The 17,607-nt window shown below is 43.3% G+C and overlaps 1 protein-coding gene and 1 long non-coding RNA gene across 2 annotated transcripts in view; both read left to right on the top strand.

Moving 5' to 3' along the window:
• Nucleotides 1-10,495, top strand: part of LOC129335921 (uncharacterized) — a 46,962-nt gene extending 36,467 nt beyond the window's left edge. Inside the window, exon 3 of the long non-coding RNA XR_008597644.1 lies at nucleotides 10,321-10,495. This is a non-coding gene — a long non-coding RNA (uncharacterized LOC129335921). The remainder of the gene's footprint in view (nucleotides 1-10,320) is intronic.
• A 71-nt stretch (nucleotides 10,496-10,566) lies between these two features.
• Nucleotides 10,567-17,607, top strand: part of MRTFA (myocardin related transcription factor A) — a 112,840-nt gene continuing 105,799 nt past the window's right edge. The window contains exon 1 of the mRNA XM_054988798.1: nucleotides 10,567-10,582. The gene's annotated coding sequence lies outside the window, so the exon portion shown is untranslated. The remainder of the gene's footprint in view (nucleotides 10,583-17,607) is intronic.

The raw sequence follows: 17,607 nt of genomic DNA, 5'->3' as shown, positions 1-17,607 counted from the left end.
AACTATCTTGTGGGGTCCCACAGGGTGCAATCTATCTCCCATGTTATTCAACCTCTACGTAAAACCTTTAGGAGAACTTATTCACAGCTATGGAGTTGAATGTCATCACTATGCAGATGATACCCAACTCTATATCTTGCTATCCAGGTCCCCACAGGATGCAGTAGAAATCTTAGATTGCTGCCTGACAGCTGTAGTGAAATGGCTGAAAAATAACAAATTAAAATTGAACCTAGACAAGGCTGAAGTGATGCTTGTTGGGAAGTCAGAGATCTTGAAAAACATTGTACTCCCCACTTTCAATGGAGTTCGTTTGACCCTTGCATACTTGGTTAAGAGCCTATACTGGATCCAGCGCTACTACTAGAAAAACAAGTTAAGGCAGCTGCAAAAAATGCTTTCTACAACCTCACTCTAGCCTGGAAAATGGTTTCTTATCTCGACCTGGCTGACCTGGCCACCTGGATCCATGCTATGGTAACATCAGAACTTGAATATTGTAATGCATTATACGTAGGTCTCCCATCTAAGTTAACTAGGAGGCTCCAATTGGTGCAAAATGCTGCGGCTCAACTATTATCAGGCGCAAGCAGGAGCTTGAACATCACTCCCATCCTACTGTCAATTACTGTGCTCAGTTCAAGGTATTGGGTTTTACATACAAAGCTCTTCACAACCTTGGTCTGCCTCCCTCCCTATGTCCCTCCATGGCCGTTCTGCTCATTTGAACAGGGTCTCTTGCAGGTGCCAGCCTGTACATGGGCGAAATCAACAGCAGTCCGTACAAGGGCTTTCTCTGTGGTGGCCCCTACCCTATGGAACAGCCTGCCTGAGGAGGTCAGGAGAGCCCCCATGCTCCTGGCTTTCCGCAAACAATGCAAAACTGAATTAGTCAAAAAGGCCCTTTTCTCAGCGAAGAGGGTGGTATTGTAGGAAAGGGGTCCCAGATGTTTTGCTAATGAGTTAGAAACCATAGATTTCACCATTATGTTGCCTTACATATTATCTGTTGCTTTAAATATGTACTCCTATATACTACCTGTGCTTTATGTTGTTTAATGCAAGTCCTAGAATTGATTATGTTCTGTTTCAGCAATTCCTCAACCCCATACTGGATCCTTGCTAATACTATGTCTTTGTAAACTTCTATTCATTTACCCCATTACATTGTTTATGGAAATGTTCTTGACATTGTATGGAAATGCCTGCCCTTGTCCTTGCCACTGATTTTACTAATCTCATACTATGTAATCCGCCTTGAGTCTCAGTGAGAAAGGCAGAATATAAATGACATAAATAAAATAAATAAATTCTGTCTTGGAATTTTCTGCCTTTTTCAGATTGGCATTGCAAATAAAGAGTGCTGTACCTAGCCATAACATAACATTCCCACTCTTTGCTCAGCATACAGCTCGATCTGCTTAACACTACTCTGCCCAGTGATTCCGTTTTCTTTTGGCCTCCTGATGAGACTTTCCAGAGTCATTAACTGATGGCTGTTTTTAAATGAAAGAAAAGTAGTTACTGCTTCTCAAAATAGCTTTTCTCTGCATGCCACCTGCTGCTGCTAGTTGATGAAGGTTGCTTAGCAATTCTTAAATGAGTAGGAAATTACCATAACCTTGGTAACTCTTTTCCTAAATAGAAAATTATTTAAAAGAGCTAAGAATAGGGAAGAGACATTTGTAGCAAGGTCGTCACTTTTTAACGGAATTACTTTCTCACTTTTCTGTCTTAAAATTATTGGTTAGCAATGTAAACTTTGACAGGTGTGTAGGAGTATACGACTTGTAAAGTATATGTAACTTTATTGGGGCTTCAAGCTTTAATCAGTTGGTTAATGTTAAATAGAGGGGCTTTTTGTTCAGGGCAAACACTTTATTGAGGCTATTTTGCTGTATCTCTTTAAGCAGCGTAAGGAAGAAAAGAGCTGTTCATTTTGATGAGTGACAGCTTTTGCTAATTTGTAAGCTATTTTATACTGCTTAATTTCAGAGAAGTCCTCTACATTAGAATTTTTACATTGTATAAATATTTAATGGCTCAAATTTTACAGAAAACCATGGAGGATACCATACCTACAGACCAGTAACCCGTGAGTTGGCTTATGGCTGCTGAGGAATACCATCTGCCTTCCCAGCTGGTAGCCAACCTGCACTTGCAGGTTGGGGTGGTAGTAGGGGAGAATAATATGTCTGCTAAGGGATAGACTGGGAAAGGGTTTGCAAAGTGGATGTTAAATTCCTTGGACTGCAGCAAAGGACACGAGTATGAAATTAAAGTGCACACTGGACACCAAATTAGGCTTTTGTGTGCCATTCTTACATACCTCGTTTGTCCTGGCTGGAACTGTTTCCCCTGTGAAGTGAGGATAATGCTGATTAGGCCAGATGAAGTACATGAGATTCACATGTGCTGCTTGATAAGCCATTTATAAAGTGCAGTGTCCATTTGCTCCAGAGACGTTTGATCAGAACGAATTTTGGGATTCACTTATTCCACATTTCTTCCATATCAGGCTTCTCATTGCCTCTATTCCACCCCTCCTTGAGGGTATGGAAGTGGCAAATAGGCATGCAAAAAGCCATAAAGATACCTTGTCTTAAGTGGCCATCCAAGTAAAATGGTTGCCAGCCAGGGCCGTGGCTGTTCTTGCATTAGAACATTTTGTTTGGAAAGGCAATTAATGTTTCTGTGTTACTGTTTAGCTTATTCCAGGCTTTTTGTCAGAACTGAATGTTTGATACTCTCCAGGCTGGCTTTCAAAGCTCTGAAAATATAACTAGCTTTTAATGAATCCTCTTCCAAGATATAGTTTGGAGATAGTATTCGTTCTGTTTAAGATGATCCTTTGTTAGGATCTGAATTGTATTAAACCTGCATCACTTTTTTGTAGAAGAGAAACTAATTTCTAGACCAAGACATTTACAGCATGTGCAGTCTAATTGTGTTTTTAGTGAGCTTTTTTTTTGGCATTGTATTTTTAAAAGGAAAATAACATTTCATGCTGTGGAGAAACACCCTCCGTTTTAGAAATCACATCAAAATTGTTATAATCGGGACTGTACTCTTTACATGACCCAAGATGCCTTTCTACAAGCTATTCTTGATTTCAAATTTCTTCAGACTCAGCCGTTGATTGTATTGACTTACACCATGTAATCTGCCTTGAATCTCAGTGAGAAAGGCAGTCTGTAAATAACATAAAACAGCCAGCAATGGGAAAGCTACAGAGGAATGAATCTTTTCACAAGCACAGAGAAGTTTGGTGCCCTAGCCAGCAGACGGACAATAGGCAGTTAGGTCACACCTAAGACCAGAAAGTCACACACTTAGGGAACAGAGGGGAGGAACCCAAAAAAGAGAGTGTATTCCTTCCTTTGATAAAGGAAGAGAAGGAAAGACCCCAAGGAAGGGTCAGTCACGAGAGTATAAATTCTCTGGATATGAGGAAGAAGCTCTTCTTTATCTTACTGCAACGATGCCTGATGTTATAAATGACATCTTGAGCACATATTGCTGACAATGGGCAGAAGCCCCAGACAGTGATCTAGGGTAATGGATGAACTATAAATGCTGCAGCTTTTTAAGAATTTTCCTAAAATCTCCATCTTTTTAGGGTATGTTTAGACAAAGGTTAGAGGATTGTGAGTAATCATTTCTTTTAATCCTTTCTCAGTTCTGCTGTGCATAAAGACTGTGCTTTTATTCTTTTATTAAATTCCTTATAGTTTGGGTGCTTCCAATCTGATTTCTAGAACCACCAATTCAGGGGGGGGGATACAGGGAGGGAGCAGCTGTAGATCTCTTCATCCCCAGAACATGTGGAAATGTGTTTGCCTGTCCCTGAGGTGGCTAGCAAGAGCGAAGTAGTGGGATGGAACAAAAGTGAGTTCTTTAAATGGCAATCCAGTAAAGAGTGCTAAATGTACTAATCTGCTTAGTGCAGAGGTATTCACTTCATGGTTCACAAAGAGCCACATTTACGTTTACCATCAAATGAAAGAACCGTATGACAACAGAGTGCCACCCCACCAAAAACACGCATACAAAAATATATTTTAAACTACCAGAGTACCTCTGAACACATAGAGTTTTCTCTCCCCATCACTGTTAAACCTTAGCCAATCCTTGTTTATCTGGAGTGAGGCTTCCCACATTCTCCTCAGCATGTAACACAGTAGCTGAGGTGGGAGTGAGGTTATCAATGCACCTGGAGGTGAGCAGTCTGACTGTGGAGAAGGAGTAAAGCTACCACCCCACTGTGGCCACCTTGCTCTTTTCCTATGTGTCTGCCATGGTGGTGGGTTTTTTTCCTCTGTGGCCGGGTTGCTTTCTCCCTCCGGCTGTCTAGAGAGAGCAGAATCTGAACAAAAGGGAGGAGGGTTGTTGGAGAGAATGTTCCTTCATACATGCTGTGAAATATAACTCACAACTTAGATGGAAAATTTTACATGTATATGCTGATAAAATACTTCTAGATCCCTTTCCCTGCAAAAAGTGGGTTAAAGCAGTTTATATACATAATACACCATAAAACCATACATACATCAGAAGAAATATTTATTTACAGCTTAAACCAATTGCATGTTACAAAAATTGGCAGTTTAAGATCTACAGCAAAAATTCATCTACAAGCTTTTCTAAACAGTTTTGTTTCTAATCAGTGGAAGACAGGAAGGGAGGGAAGGAGCTGTTCATGTCTCTGTTGGTAGCTGATGCTTCAGAACTACTGCTGAAATTCCCTGGAACAGATTGCCATGATCCTATTCTCTTTATTGAAGGTGAATGGAACAGAAAAATTGGCATGGGTTCATAGAGGGAGAAGCAGTTCTTCAGATATGTGGATCCCAGCCCACGTAAGGTTTTAAAAGTTAAGGATGGCACTTTAAATTGACCTTGGGGACACAGCAGGGGCTAGTGCAAGTGAGTCTTTCACTGCCAGAAGTGCAGTTGAGACAGTAAACTTCCTTTGTGTGTAATGTGTATATTTTTAAATACTGGATGGAAATTCTCTTCAGGTTTTATTTTTTCCCTTTGAACATATTTCTCCTTTTCACTCTGTGGTATGACTTCTGGTGATACCTTTTCACTGCCTGTAGGCACCTGCCAGAGGAGAAGGGAAGGTGGACAGGCTCTTATCAATAGGGGCTGAAATTTCAAAGCTCTGACTAAGATTAGCAAGAAGTAGCACAGTAGAATCCTGCAGCTCCTTGTCTTTACTACTGAATAGGGACTTAATACTGGCTAACTTTTTGAAAAAGCGATTGCACTGTCATAAAGTTGTTTGCATTATAAATGCTTTAAGCTATGTGCTGTCAGTGTTATAGAAGGATAGTAGATGAGAGGTATAGTGTGAAGTGGGCTACTAAAGGCAGGGAAAGCTGTGGTAATGTGCTGCAGTAGTGCACAGCCCCCTGTCTTATGGAGCTGTTTGTTGTATTACTTCCGTTACTAACATATGAATCTCAAGGACTGTCCTGTCTTCAGAACAGATATTCTTTGTGGGAGTTTATTTATTTATTTATATTTCAATTTATATACCGCCCATCCTCAGGGGCTCTGGGCGGTGAACAAGTTAAAATCAATAAAAACAAGAAAACAACAATACTAAAATCAACATACAAAACAATAACGAAATAAATTAACCAAGTGCAATGGTGGGGAGAACCCGCCCACCCCAAAGGTGGGAGGCCGACATGGCACCACCCCCTTCAACCACCGAATGCCTGGCAGAACAGCTCTGTCTTACAGGCCCGGTGGAACAATATGTCCTGCTGGGCCCAGGTCTCCATTGATAGAGCGTTCCACCAGGCTGGGGCCAGGACTGAAAAGACCCTGGCCCTGTTTGAAGCGAGACAGGCTTCTTTAGGGCTGGGGACCACCAGTAAACATTTATCCGCTGATTGAAGCGGTCTCTGGGAAACATACAGGGAGAGGCGGTCCCGAAGATATGCTGGTCCCAACCCGCTCAGGGCTTTAAAGATAAGAACCAATACCTTGAACCTGATTTGGAATTCAACCGGAAGCCAGTGCAGGTGGCGCAGGACAGGCGTGATATGTGACTGGTAGGATATACCAGTCAGGACCCACGCCGCCGCATTCTGGACCAGTTGTAGTTTCCAGATCAGGCCCAGGGGTATCCCAGCATAGAGTGAGTTACAGTAATCTAGCCTGGAGGTGACGGTTGCATGGGTCACTGTACCCAGGTCTTGGGGCGTCAGGTAGGGGGCAAGTTGCCTGATCTGACAAAGATGGAAAAATGCAGACTTGGCAACCGCCGTGACCTTGGCCTCGATCGACAGGGAGGCATCCAGGAGCACGCCCAGACTCTTCACCACTGGCAACTTTGCCTGTGGTGTCCCATCCAGGGCAGGGAGCTGGATCCCAACATCTGGCAGCCCCGTCCCAGCTGCAGGACCTCCGTCTTCACCGGGTTCAGTTTCAGCCTGCTCTGTTTCAACCATGCCGTCACAGCCTCCAGAGCTTTGGCCAGATTGCCTGGGGCCGTGTCTGGCCAGCCGTCCATCAACAGAAAAAGCTGGGTGTCGTCCACGTATTGATGACAGCCCAGCCCAAACTTCCGCACCAGCTGGATGAGGGGGCGCATGTAGATGTTAAATAACATCGGGGAGAGTATTGCCCCTTGCAGAACCCCGCACACCAAAGGGTGACGGGGCGATAGATCTCCCCCGAGCGCCACCCTCTGTCCCTGACCCTGGAGAAAGGAGACCAGCCACTGTAAGGCTGTCCTCCTAATCCCCACTTTGGCGAGGCGGCTGGCCAACAAATCATTGTCAACTGTGTCAAACGCTGCTGTGCGATCGAGTAACACAAGCAGCGCTGACCCGCCTCGATCCAGATGCCTGCGAAGGTCATCTGTGAGGGCAACCAAGGCCGTCTCCGTCCCATGGCCAGGACGGAAGCCAGACTGGAATGGGTCCAGGACTACAGCATCATTCAGCAATTCCTGCAGTTGTACTGCCACCACCCGCTCAATCACTTTGCCCAGGAACGGGAGGTTCGACACTGGGCAGTAACTGGATGGGTCGGTGGGGTCCAAAGATGGTTTTTTCAGGAGGGCAGCACCACCTCCTCTTTTAACGCTCCTGGAAAAACTCCAGAGCTCAGGGAGATGTTAACAATGGCCTCCAAATGGTCCTGTAGCCCCTCCGAGCTGGCCTTCACCAGCCAGGATGGGCAGGGGTCTAGAGAACAGGTGGTTGGCCTCATCCCCTGCAGGATCCTGTCAACTTCGTCCTGGGAGAGCAGCCTGAAATGATCTAATACAGACCCAGAAGACGGCCAAGGGGTCTCCAGTTCCCTTACTGTATCAACAGTGGGCGGCAGGCCACGGCGAAGGGACAAAATTTTGCCCACACAATAGCTCGCAAAAGCCTCGCAGCCAATAGTCAAATTAAGAATTTGGTGGTCTCCCTGAGAGAGGGAAACCAAGGACTGAACTGTTCGAAATAATTGAGCTGGGTGTGAGCTTAGCGGACGCAATGGAAACATCAAAGAAATCCCTCTTTGCTGCTTTCACTGCCACCTCGTAGGCTTTCATAAACGTCCTATAAGATGTTCTTGCCTCTTCGTCGTGCCCCCGCCTCCACACTTGCTCTAGTCTCAGAGACCGCTTCATCTGGCGAAGCTCCTCGGTGAACCAAGGAGCTACCTGTTTGCAGGCTTGGAGAGGACGGCAGGGGCAATAACGTCGATGGCTTCGGAAAGTTGACCATGCCAATCATCTACCAGCTCATCTAACGTATTGCCAGGGGGCATCGGATCTCACAGAGCCACCTGGAAACCAATTGGATCCATAAGTCTCCGCAGGCGAGCATAAATCCACTCACCGCCCACCTGGGAAAGGAGCGTCATGCTCAGACGAGCCTTCAGAACAAAGTGATCCGACCATGGCACTGCATCATAGGCATCCAGGACCACCATCATCCCTGCCCCAAAAATCAAATCAAAGTTACAAAGAGGCAGGGGTCATTTCCTAGAAAAAGAGCTGGAGGAACTCATTAGCATAACTCATTAGAATAACTCATTAGCATATGCCATGCTCCTTGACATCACCGAAAGTGTGTCATTGGCATAACTGATTTGCGTATGCCACACCCCCTGACATCATCTATCCTGGCTGTTTTGGACCCAATCCTGGCCATTCAGGGCCAAAATTGGGCCCGAAATGGCAAAAGATGGCTGAAAATGGGCCAAAAATGGTCATGATTGGGCCGCTGGTGAGCAGGAGAGTGATCCACCACCCGTCAGAGGCCTGATCCAGGCCGTTTTGACCCCAATCCAGGCTGAAATGGGCCCAAAATGGCCAAGAGTCAGGTGGGCGGGGCCACCTGACGTGACCTCTTTGGGGAACTGTCGGAACTGCGTTCCTGCGCGTTCCCCCTTAAAATGAGCCCTGCAAAGAGGGTTATAGACAACTGTGTCCCATACCTATGTGTATAATTCTGAACATGATGGCCCATGTGAATAATCTTCCCCCTGCAAGAATGAGCACCTGGCATAGAAAGTTATTTCTCCAAATGTGTATTGAGATATCTCAGAACAAAAAAGAAAATTCTTAAACTGGCAATGTGCAGAAAAGTAAGCCATGTGAGATGTTGGATTGCCATTACTGCAGTACAGTGATAGGAAGTTGGAAGATGAGGGAAGGATGAATGAAGAGGTGGAAGAAGTAGGCAGGTCAGTGGGGAATGGATTTTCCTGCAAGTTCTTCTAGAGTCTTTCATCCATGCAGGAAAGAGAAACTACCAATGTTTTTATTAGTCAATTTGAATTGGTCATCTTAAATGCTTACTCCTCTCTCCTTTTTTGCACGGGTGAAGAAAATAGTGACATGAGATATTAATATGCTTTATCATTAAGAACAGGTTGATATTTTCAGTTATGAGGAACGTGTGAAATTTATTTCTAAAAAGGACCACATGATAAATTTTCTCAAGAAACATTTTACAGAATATTTAATTGACAATGGCATTTGTCCATAATTTCAGGTTAGATAGGAATCTTGATTTTAATGCATTCTTCTTCAGTTAGCTCAGGCTTCCAAATTCTAATATGTTGGCTTTGGAAAGGGAAGTGAGATTAACTACTGTGGCATAACCATTCGTAACTGAGCAAATACTCCTCCACCCTCTACAATCGTGTTGGGAGATGTTTGATACTTTTGCCGTAACTGTATCCTTACACTAGTAGACGGATGAAGAATGGAGGGGTGTTAGTGTCAAGGCCTAAGATGGCCTACACCTGCAGGATTCCTGCTAGACAGCATAAATGGATTAGGAGAGTACAGAGGTTGGCCTAATACAATAGTGATTATTCAAAGTGGGCCTTATATAGGAATTTATATATAGTATAGGAATATGGAATTAAGATGGGTTCTGAATATAGAAAGTTAGCAGCATTAGAGTAGTAATGCTGCAAGTTATTTCATTGGGAGCTAGTCTTGAGTCTGGATCAGGGGGATGTAGGATCTAATCCGCTGTTTGCCATGGATTTGCTATGTATGGCTTGGACAAGTTGTTGTGCCTCCATTTCATCCTCTGAAATGAGAATGAGTTCTGTATATAAAGTGATATGCAGTAGGAATGGCATTAAATTCAATTTCAGCCGAAATTTGGGCTGAAATTGTGGAGATTGAGGAAGATCATTTTCAGGAACTGACTTGGCACTTGCCCAGTGCTTGCAGACTCAAGATTTTGTCTGGAAATAGCATGAGACATTCCTTAAATAGGCCTGTTTTTACAACTATGAGAGGGCCTCCAGTGGACAGATGGATCAACAGTGTCATTAACCCTATGAGACACTAGAGAATCCTGTGCTCACATAGAGAAACCTAGCATAACCTGATAACTCCTGACCTTACTGGGCATGCTATGAGGCTTTTCTGGCCTCTCGTAGAATCCATTCAAATATTCTGTGGGTTTTAGACTGCCTTCTGGATCTGCCAAGATTTTCTGGACTAAACTCAGGACTCAGGATTTTCTGGGCCAGACTCACTGGTGGTATGCTTTTAGTATAATGTGTTGTTTCATCTTTACATCTTTTCTCCAAATATTAATCAAGGGTTGGTTTCACCTGGCAGTAATGCTGTGAATGCAACTCTTCGGCAGAGAGGATTGAAACTGCTTTGACCTGCAGCTACTAACAAAATGCTTTTTAAAAAACTGACAGGCTTAATTTCAAGTCATAACTGTAAAATATGTGCAAGCTAAGAACTACAAATAACAGAAGCAGTATTCATCTGGAAAAAAATAGTTTATATACCAGTGTCCTATCCCTTATATGTTCTTTTTTCAGGTTGCCATCACGAAAGCCAAAGTGGATTTCTCCGGTGTGCTGTGCCTGCCCCCTTCCGTCATTGCTAGAAATGGGCTGGACGGAGGAGGGGCTGGCGACAATGAGGATGAGACGGTGCTGGTATCTCTTTCGGCGGCACCTAGCCCTCAGAGTGAAGCTGTTGCCAATGAGTTGCAGGAGCTGTCCTTGCAGCCCGAGCTGACACTTGGCCTCCATCCTGGTCGAAACCCCAACCTTCCTCCATTAAGCGAGAGGAAGAATGGTAAGTAGAAAAATAGAAGGTTAATAGTTTGAGATTTCTCTGTGTCTTTCTATTATTAAAATGAAGTATTTTGTGGAAGTTCTTGGATATGATGTGGCTTAACTTGTAACTGAGCAAAAAGGATTGCAGCCATATTTGTAGGTATGAACAGGATCAAATTTGCAATTAGTTCTGAATGGTGGTTAACATACTGCATAGAACTGTTATTCTTTACTACTAATTGCTCTGTAGAAATGCCTGTTTTGTGGTATTTTGAACATACATGAAGGAGTGTGGCCACCATGGCTATTGTAGTCTATGACTTTTGTGCGCGTGCTTCTGTTTTGACTTGAAGCGAACACACAAGTAGCCTGGTCTTTGATCCCTTAAAAACAGTTCATTTGTTGGGGCAGGTGAATTTATGAACTTGGTCTTTGGTGCTGAATATGGTGGCGAAGGTATTCCTGTCGAGTCTCTGGATCTTGAAAAATGTTTTAGGCTCTTGTGTCTGAATTAATCCTGCTGCTTATATAGGATTCCTTTATATGAGCACAAATTTTGTTTTAAAAGTTTTCAGCTTGGGCAGGGGAGTGTCCTGAATCTTCTAGATTTTCACCTTTGTACATTATTGTGCCTATAATCTTCTCTTGTGTATCTGAATAATAGAAGTATAAAGTTTTAAAGAGGCTAGCTCATAAAACTAGCACTATATACTGTTCTTGGCAGTTCATAATAAGCTGCAGGTGGTTGGGGCTAGAAATAACACGAGTGAAAAACGTGCACATAGTGGGTGTCTGAGAATGTTAATGCCGGCATCATGATCCCCTTGGGCAACACATTGGAGATCCCTGACTTAGTAAAATATCTAAATGCCTCATGCTAATACTGTTTTACAAGCCACCTTATTTCAGGATGAAGATATTATGCAACATTAAGAGGACAAAGTCTACCATTGCTGCATTAAACCCCCCCCCCACACACACACAATTTTCCTGATCTGAATCAAACTCTGGGGAAAAGTTCTAATGGTTTTTAGTGTGGATCAGATTGGAATGGAGTAAATGCTGATTATTCCTTTTGAAGGAAAATAAGTACTGACTGTATTACAGCTGTGATGGATACCTGTTGGTGAACATCTGTGTCATTAGCAGAACATTTCCTAGGATCCTAATTCTTGGTATGGTTTTGCAGCTGTTTTTTGAGAGGTAAATATAGGTGTATATGATTAAATGTCACAGAGGGGAAATAAAATACTAGATGCTTAAATTTTTTAATAAATGGAGTGTTTGTAGGAATGAATTTATTACTACAGCAAGGTCACTCCCACCAATCCAGTTGAAAATATTCTTGTACCAAGCATACTTGCCATCATGTTATCAGTAGTTCAAAACGCTTCTCATCACTTGAAGTTTGTGGCATAGTAGACCATGCTACACGATACCTTACTGTGTCTGAACGTGTGTTTATACGTGTGTACTGATAACAAGAGGCATTCTCCGCCATCCTCCTTGGAGGTCTAATGACTTTCCTATCATTCAACATTAGTAAGTTGTCCTTCAGAGATTAAAAAAAGATGGTGATTTACTTGCCATCAGACCCCAAAAACTTCATACTACCCCTGGAAAACGGTTGGAGTATATGTGAAGCTAACCATTCTTTAAGAAGGGTCCTACTTGCCTTTATTGTGTTGGTTGCTTATTCCATTGTTGAACCTAGCTGGAGCTATGATGAGTTGGTTGAGGGAAAACAGTTCTGTGAATGTCTCTGAACATTACTTCTATCTTTACCATTAATTGTAAGATAAATAACTTAGGGCTGTGGAGCTAAATATATGCATCTTTTCTGTTCATGTTTTAGAATAAAAGCTGTATGCAAAATACTGTATTGGGGTACAATTTAAGAGAGTTAGGAATACTTAAATTTTTTGTGCTTATAATAACCACCACTGTATTCTTAAAATGGAGGTCTCACAGTGGCACTGATGCAATTGGTATAATTTAACAGTTAGTACATAGATAATATGAATGTTTGCTGTGCAGGTGTGACTTTCTCTCTAGCTCTGCTGTAAATCTCTAGCAATGCTCTGCAGATGGGCTGCAAGTAATAGTTAAAACGTTCCTAACATTATCAGATTGGCTGTGAAGATCACCTAGTACAGTGGAGTGGGCTTGGTACATGACTAACCCTTCAATATATGTTGAGCAATGGTGAGGATTTACTAGGCATGGAATGTCCAAGCTGTTAAAGTGGCTGAAAAATGTTGTTTTTAAGGGCTCTTTTTTGTCTTTAATACCAGACAGACAGTTGACTCAGAGCTGAGCTGGCTTCATGTACAAAGTGGTCACCTAACAGATTAACACGTTCATGCCTTAAATGCACCAGTTCTGTGCTACCACAGAAATAATACAGAAAATTAGTGTATTGTAATGAGTTTGTATCTGTGTATAAGTTGGATCTCTTCCCTAGCCGAAAAATTGTACCAGTACATAATGAAAAAGTCCATCTTTCAATACTCATCTCCACATGCATTCATGTCTTTTAAAATGTGTCCATTTAATCTGTGCAGTTCTCCAGATCTGAACCAAGCAAATAAATTTATGGAGATCTCACTTTTTAAAATAAAATAGAGCAATGCACTATGGCCTGCTTTGGATCATCATTTTTGGCGTTCCTCCATTCAGTTGGATATGCAAACAGGCAAAGTCTTAATATTCTTTCATTTCTGACTCCTTTAAAAGCACAAGTCTTTTTGGGGGAGTAATAATATTTCTAATGTCAGGGCTAAATAGGGCTTTCCCACATGTTCACGCACAGCAGATTTTCTATATTTGGCCCATGAAGATTGGATTTGCTTTGGGCTTCTGTAATTCCACACTTGAGGGAGTCAAACCAAAATGGTGTCCGGTTTTTATTTCTGCATTTAGAAAAATGCCATTTCTGCTGCAGGCTCTCTAGGGGAAGGCAGCAGTTTCATTAGTATGGTTTTTTTGCGCATGCATTAAACATTGTAACATTTAGATGGTAGAGGAGGTTGTGGTTAACTTCTACCTCACCCTGTACTTTCTGTCAATGATTGGAAAGTGTTATTCTAGCTCAAAATTTAACAATTTCTATTAGTTTATTGGCTGAGATGTTGCTTCAAAAAAATTCAGGGGAAAAAACTGCTAGGACATACAAGAAACAGACTCCTCCACACAATGTCATCCTAAGTAGCTTGTGTTAGTGAGAAGACAATTGATTTCATCCTGCTGAGGTAGCATGCACGTACAACGCATAACAAACAATGAAGACATTTTTTTTAGACGGTGAGTGCCAAATTGGTGGGAGAAGAAAGGAGGTGAAGTAACACATTCCTGTGCAGCCAGTGTGGACGCAGGGGGATAAAGGGGAGGGTGAAAGGCAGGGCCAGGGCTTAAACTGAAGAAAACATTCTGCACTTCAAAAAAACCCCATCTTTTAACTTGGCTGTAAAAAAAAAAGTCAGAGTATATGCATGGATAGAAAAACTGCAGGAAACCTGGGGGAAAATTGGTTCTGCAGTAGGTATAGCCTTTCACTGTGTAGAACTTGAAAGAATATGAGAAGTAATTTGGAGAATGAACCAAGGTATTTTGATCATTTGTGCAGAACTTGGGATACCCTGAAGCTGTATGGGGCCAGAACCCATGAAAGATCCCCATGCAGAAAAGTTTATAGACTCCTTGTTCTTTTGGGCCACTTGTAGAATACTTTTCTAGTTAATTCCGTCAACCCTGACAGTTGCCTAGATTTGCCATCTGGGGATCTAAAACTGACCAATAAGCCTCTATTATAGAAGTCAAAACCCTTAAATGAAATCCCTCATTCTGTAGGCAACATTGCAACCTTGTAACTCCAAGAAGCTCACTTCCTTGTAAATTCCTTAAATAAGCAGAAGATATACTAGCCCCAAACTACAAATAAAAGCTGTTTATAATATATTAGACTTCAGACCTCAATGCAGTAGACCTCTGTCCAAGGACAGCTTGCTTCCTTGCCAGGCCAAATGGGAGGAATTGAACAAACTTCTAGTACAGCTCTAGGTACCACCTTAGATATAATGGTGAGATGGAAAATGGCCATTATAAGGATGATCATGCAGATGAACTCCTATGAGATTTTTTTGGACCTCTAGTTGGAGAGGACCACAAAACTTTCCTGCATGAATGAGTGCTTCCCCTTGTTTGCTGCAGAAGTATTGAAAGTTGAATGTATGCAGATACTCTGCTCACATTTAGTAAGCCCACGATTACCTGTTTTGTCCTTGCCAAAACCTGGCTGCTATCTTCAGGGCAACTCTGGAAATTTAAACATCAAGACTCTCAGTTCTCAGTCTTCCAGTATATCTCAGCTGAGATGCTTTAGCCCCAGATAGGCTTGAGGCATTACAAAATATATGTCTGAATATTCTTAGCACATTTAAAAAGTTAAATAGCAGCTGCTGCCTCCCACTTTGGAGAGGGCCATGGTGTGTTTATGGTTGGGGAAGAAGAGATTTAACTGCATGATTTCAGCACTTGAACTCCCTAGTGTTGCTGTGTAAGCCCTAGAAGGTTAGAAAGAACAGACAAAGAGAAGATCTCTCTTTCCTTCCCACAGAGCTAGGGGAGAAGGGGGAAAGCTATGTTTTGGTTAAAGCCACACAGAGGCAGATGAGTGAAACTATTGCTGCCTTTAGTCCCATCTGAATTGGCATGGTGGCACAGAGCTGTGTTTTTAAAAAATGGCTTGGAGATGTCTGATCATGGATATCATAGCGTTTCCTAGGTTGGTCCTAAGCTGCTTAGGGAGCCAAGTGTACTTGCAATTGCTAGCAAACATACAATGTAACATATCTCCGTTCTGAAGAAACAGATCTTGCTGTAACTGGTTTTATTTTGTTGCTTGATTATTACTATGCTGTGACCTGGGTGGCCCAGGCTAGATCAGCCTCTAAAAGTTCCCCTCAGGTTAACCTGATCTTGGAAGCTAAGCAGGGTTGGTCTTGATTAGTACTTGGATGGGAGACCACCAAGGAAATCCAGGATTGCTATACAGAGGCAGAATGCTTCTTGCCTTGAAAACCCCACGGGGTTGCCGTAAGTTGGCTGCAAATTGGCAGCTGTTTATACACACACTGCTGCTATTATGCTGGCTTTCTGCTTGTGGGGGAAAATGTCTTGTTTGATGCTGGGTCCCTTCTGATGGTGGTGGTGCGACAGTCTATTCTCCCCTCTCCTTTGTTGTGGCCAGGGAGTAGGATAGAACTAGCTCGGATCATTTGCCATTTGTGAAGCATAATTGATGATGAGATATGAAATGTTCAGCTTCTTCTGTATGTATTCCATATGGCCGATTCCACCTCGCATACTTTCCCATTCAAATTAAAGCAGGTAAAGCAAGGAGCACCCCTGTTACCAGAACTGCTTTTTATAATGGGGAAATTAGCTTTAGCAGTCTGTAACTAAAATTAGCGCGGATCTAACCAATGTTTACGGAGGTCCCGATTCCAGACACTCTAGTGACAAAGAGGCAGACTACAAATAGGTTCAATAAACACGTGTATTTACTAATAGTGTGGCGTAGGCCTGAACTTGCACATACACACCAGAAAGCATACAAGGACTAAGAAATACAGAGTAAGAAATATAGAGATGTTTGCATTAGCAGGTTCCCAACGATGATAAGGGAAATACTCACTATCCTGAAGCGGAGCAGAGACACAACAGCGAGGTGGTCCAATGCCAGCAATGGATCCATGGACAGACAGCAAGGGGTTCTGGATAGGAATGGCCTGAGCACCATGCGGTCTGAGAGACCAGCTTAAATACCCCAAAACGTACCCTGGGGCTGGTGCTGTACTTGGTGGTTCTCACAGATTAAAACAAAGGCTCTAATGGGCTACTGAATGGCTTGGATGGGCCACTTTGGTAATCTGATTGCGTTAAGTGACAACTCAGGAAGAGGGGACAAAAGAGGGAGGGGGACATCCGAGTGGGCTGAATGGATGTTCCAGCGGACAGGGCTTGTCCTGATGTCATCAGCTCTGGAATGCGGAGGTTTCTTTGAAATGCATTCTCTAAGTGCTTGGGATGGTTGGCACTTAGCTTCTTCTCCGGAGCAGCTCCTGAGATATGCAGAGTGGGGCGAGGTTCTCTCGCTGCGGACGTGGTGTGCCCGCTTCGCCGAAATGGCTTCTCAAAGCAGTCTTTTCCTCTTGGTCTTCTGGCTGCCTAAGAACATGGTCGCCGGCTGGGCATGGCAGGGGCGGGCTAGCAGGTTGCCCGGTAGTGAGGGCAAGCTTGGGGACCAACCCACGGGAGGCTCCAGGCGGGAACTGACCAGGGAGCGCCTAGCCAGGCTCGCTGGAGGTTTCCCCGGCAGGCGCCCGGCTGCTAGCAGCGGCTTGGGCCCAGATGAGGCAGGCTTCCATGGAGGCAGGTGGAACAGCACGTAAAACACAGTCCATAGCAGGGAACAGGCACGGTCCGTGGCAGATGGCAATGCAGGCACGGGGCACACTTGTAACAGAGTCCAAACACACACTGGGACGTCCAGATATAGGTCTAGGCAGGGCTGCCCAGGAAGAGAGTCCTTTGTGCAGTTATCCAGGCATGGTGTCAGGAAACTAACACAGTCTATGGCAGCAGCAAGGTAATCAACAAGCAGACAGGATTACACTTGTATTAGAGCACACACGTGCAGGGCAATCTTTGTGTAGCAGTAAAACAGCAATGCAGGAAACTTTAACACAGTCCATGGCAGGCCTTAAAGCGGTAGAGGGGGCCTACTTGGCAACACCCCAGTCCCTTTTACAAGATATTTATAAGCCTTCCCCTGGTCAGAAATAACTTCATCATTTTTTAAAAATTAAAGTAGTAGCAGGGTAACCAAAGTTATTGCTTTTGATTCTGTTTTCCAAATCCAAGATTATTTGTTTGGGATTGATATAAATCATGCATCCTTGGGTTTTCCAAACCTAAAGTCCACTTTTTGGGGAAACTTTCCATACTATTGTGTGGTCATTTTTGAGTGGAACTTTTAGAGGC

Source organism: Eublepharis macularius, chromosome 9 (genome assembly GCF_028583425.1).
Source record: "Eublepharis macularius isolate TG4126 chromosome 9, MPM_Emac_v1.0, whole genome shotgun sequence".
NCBI lineage: Eukaryota > Metazoa > Chordata > Lepidosauria > Squamata > Eublepharidae > Eublepharis > Eublepharis macularius.
This window is presented reverse-complemented; position numbering and strand designations above follow the sequence as displayed.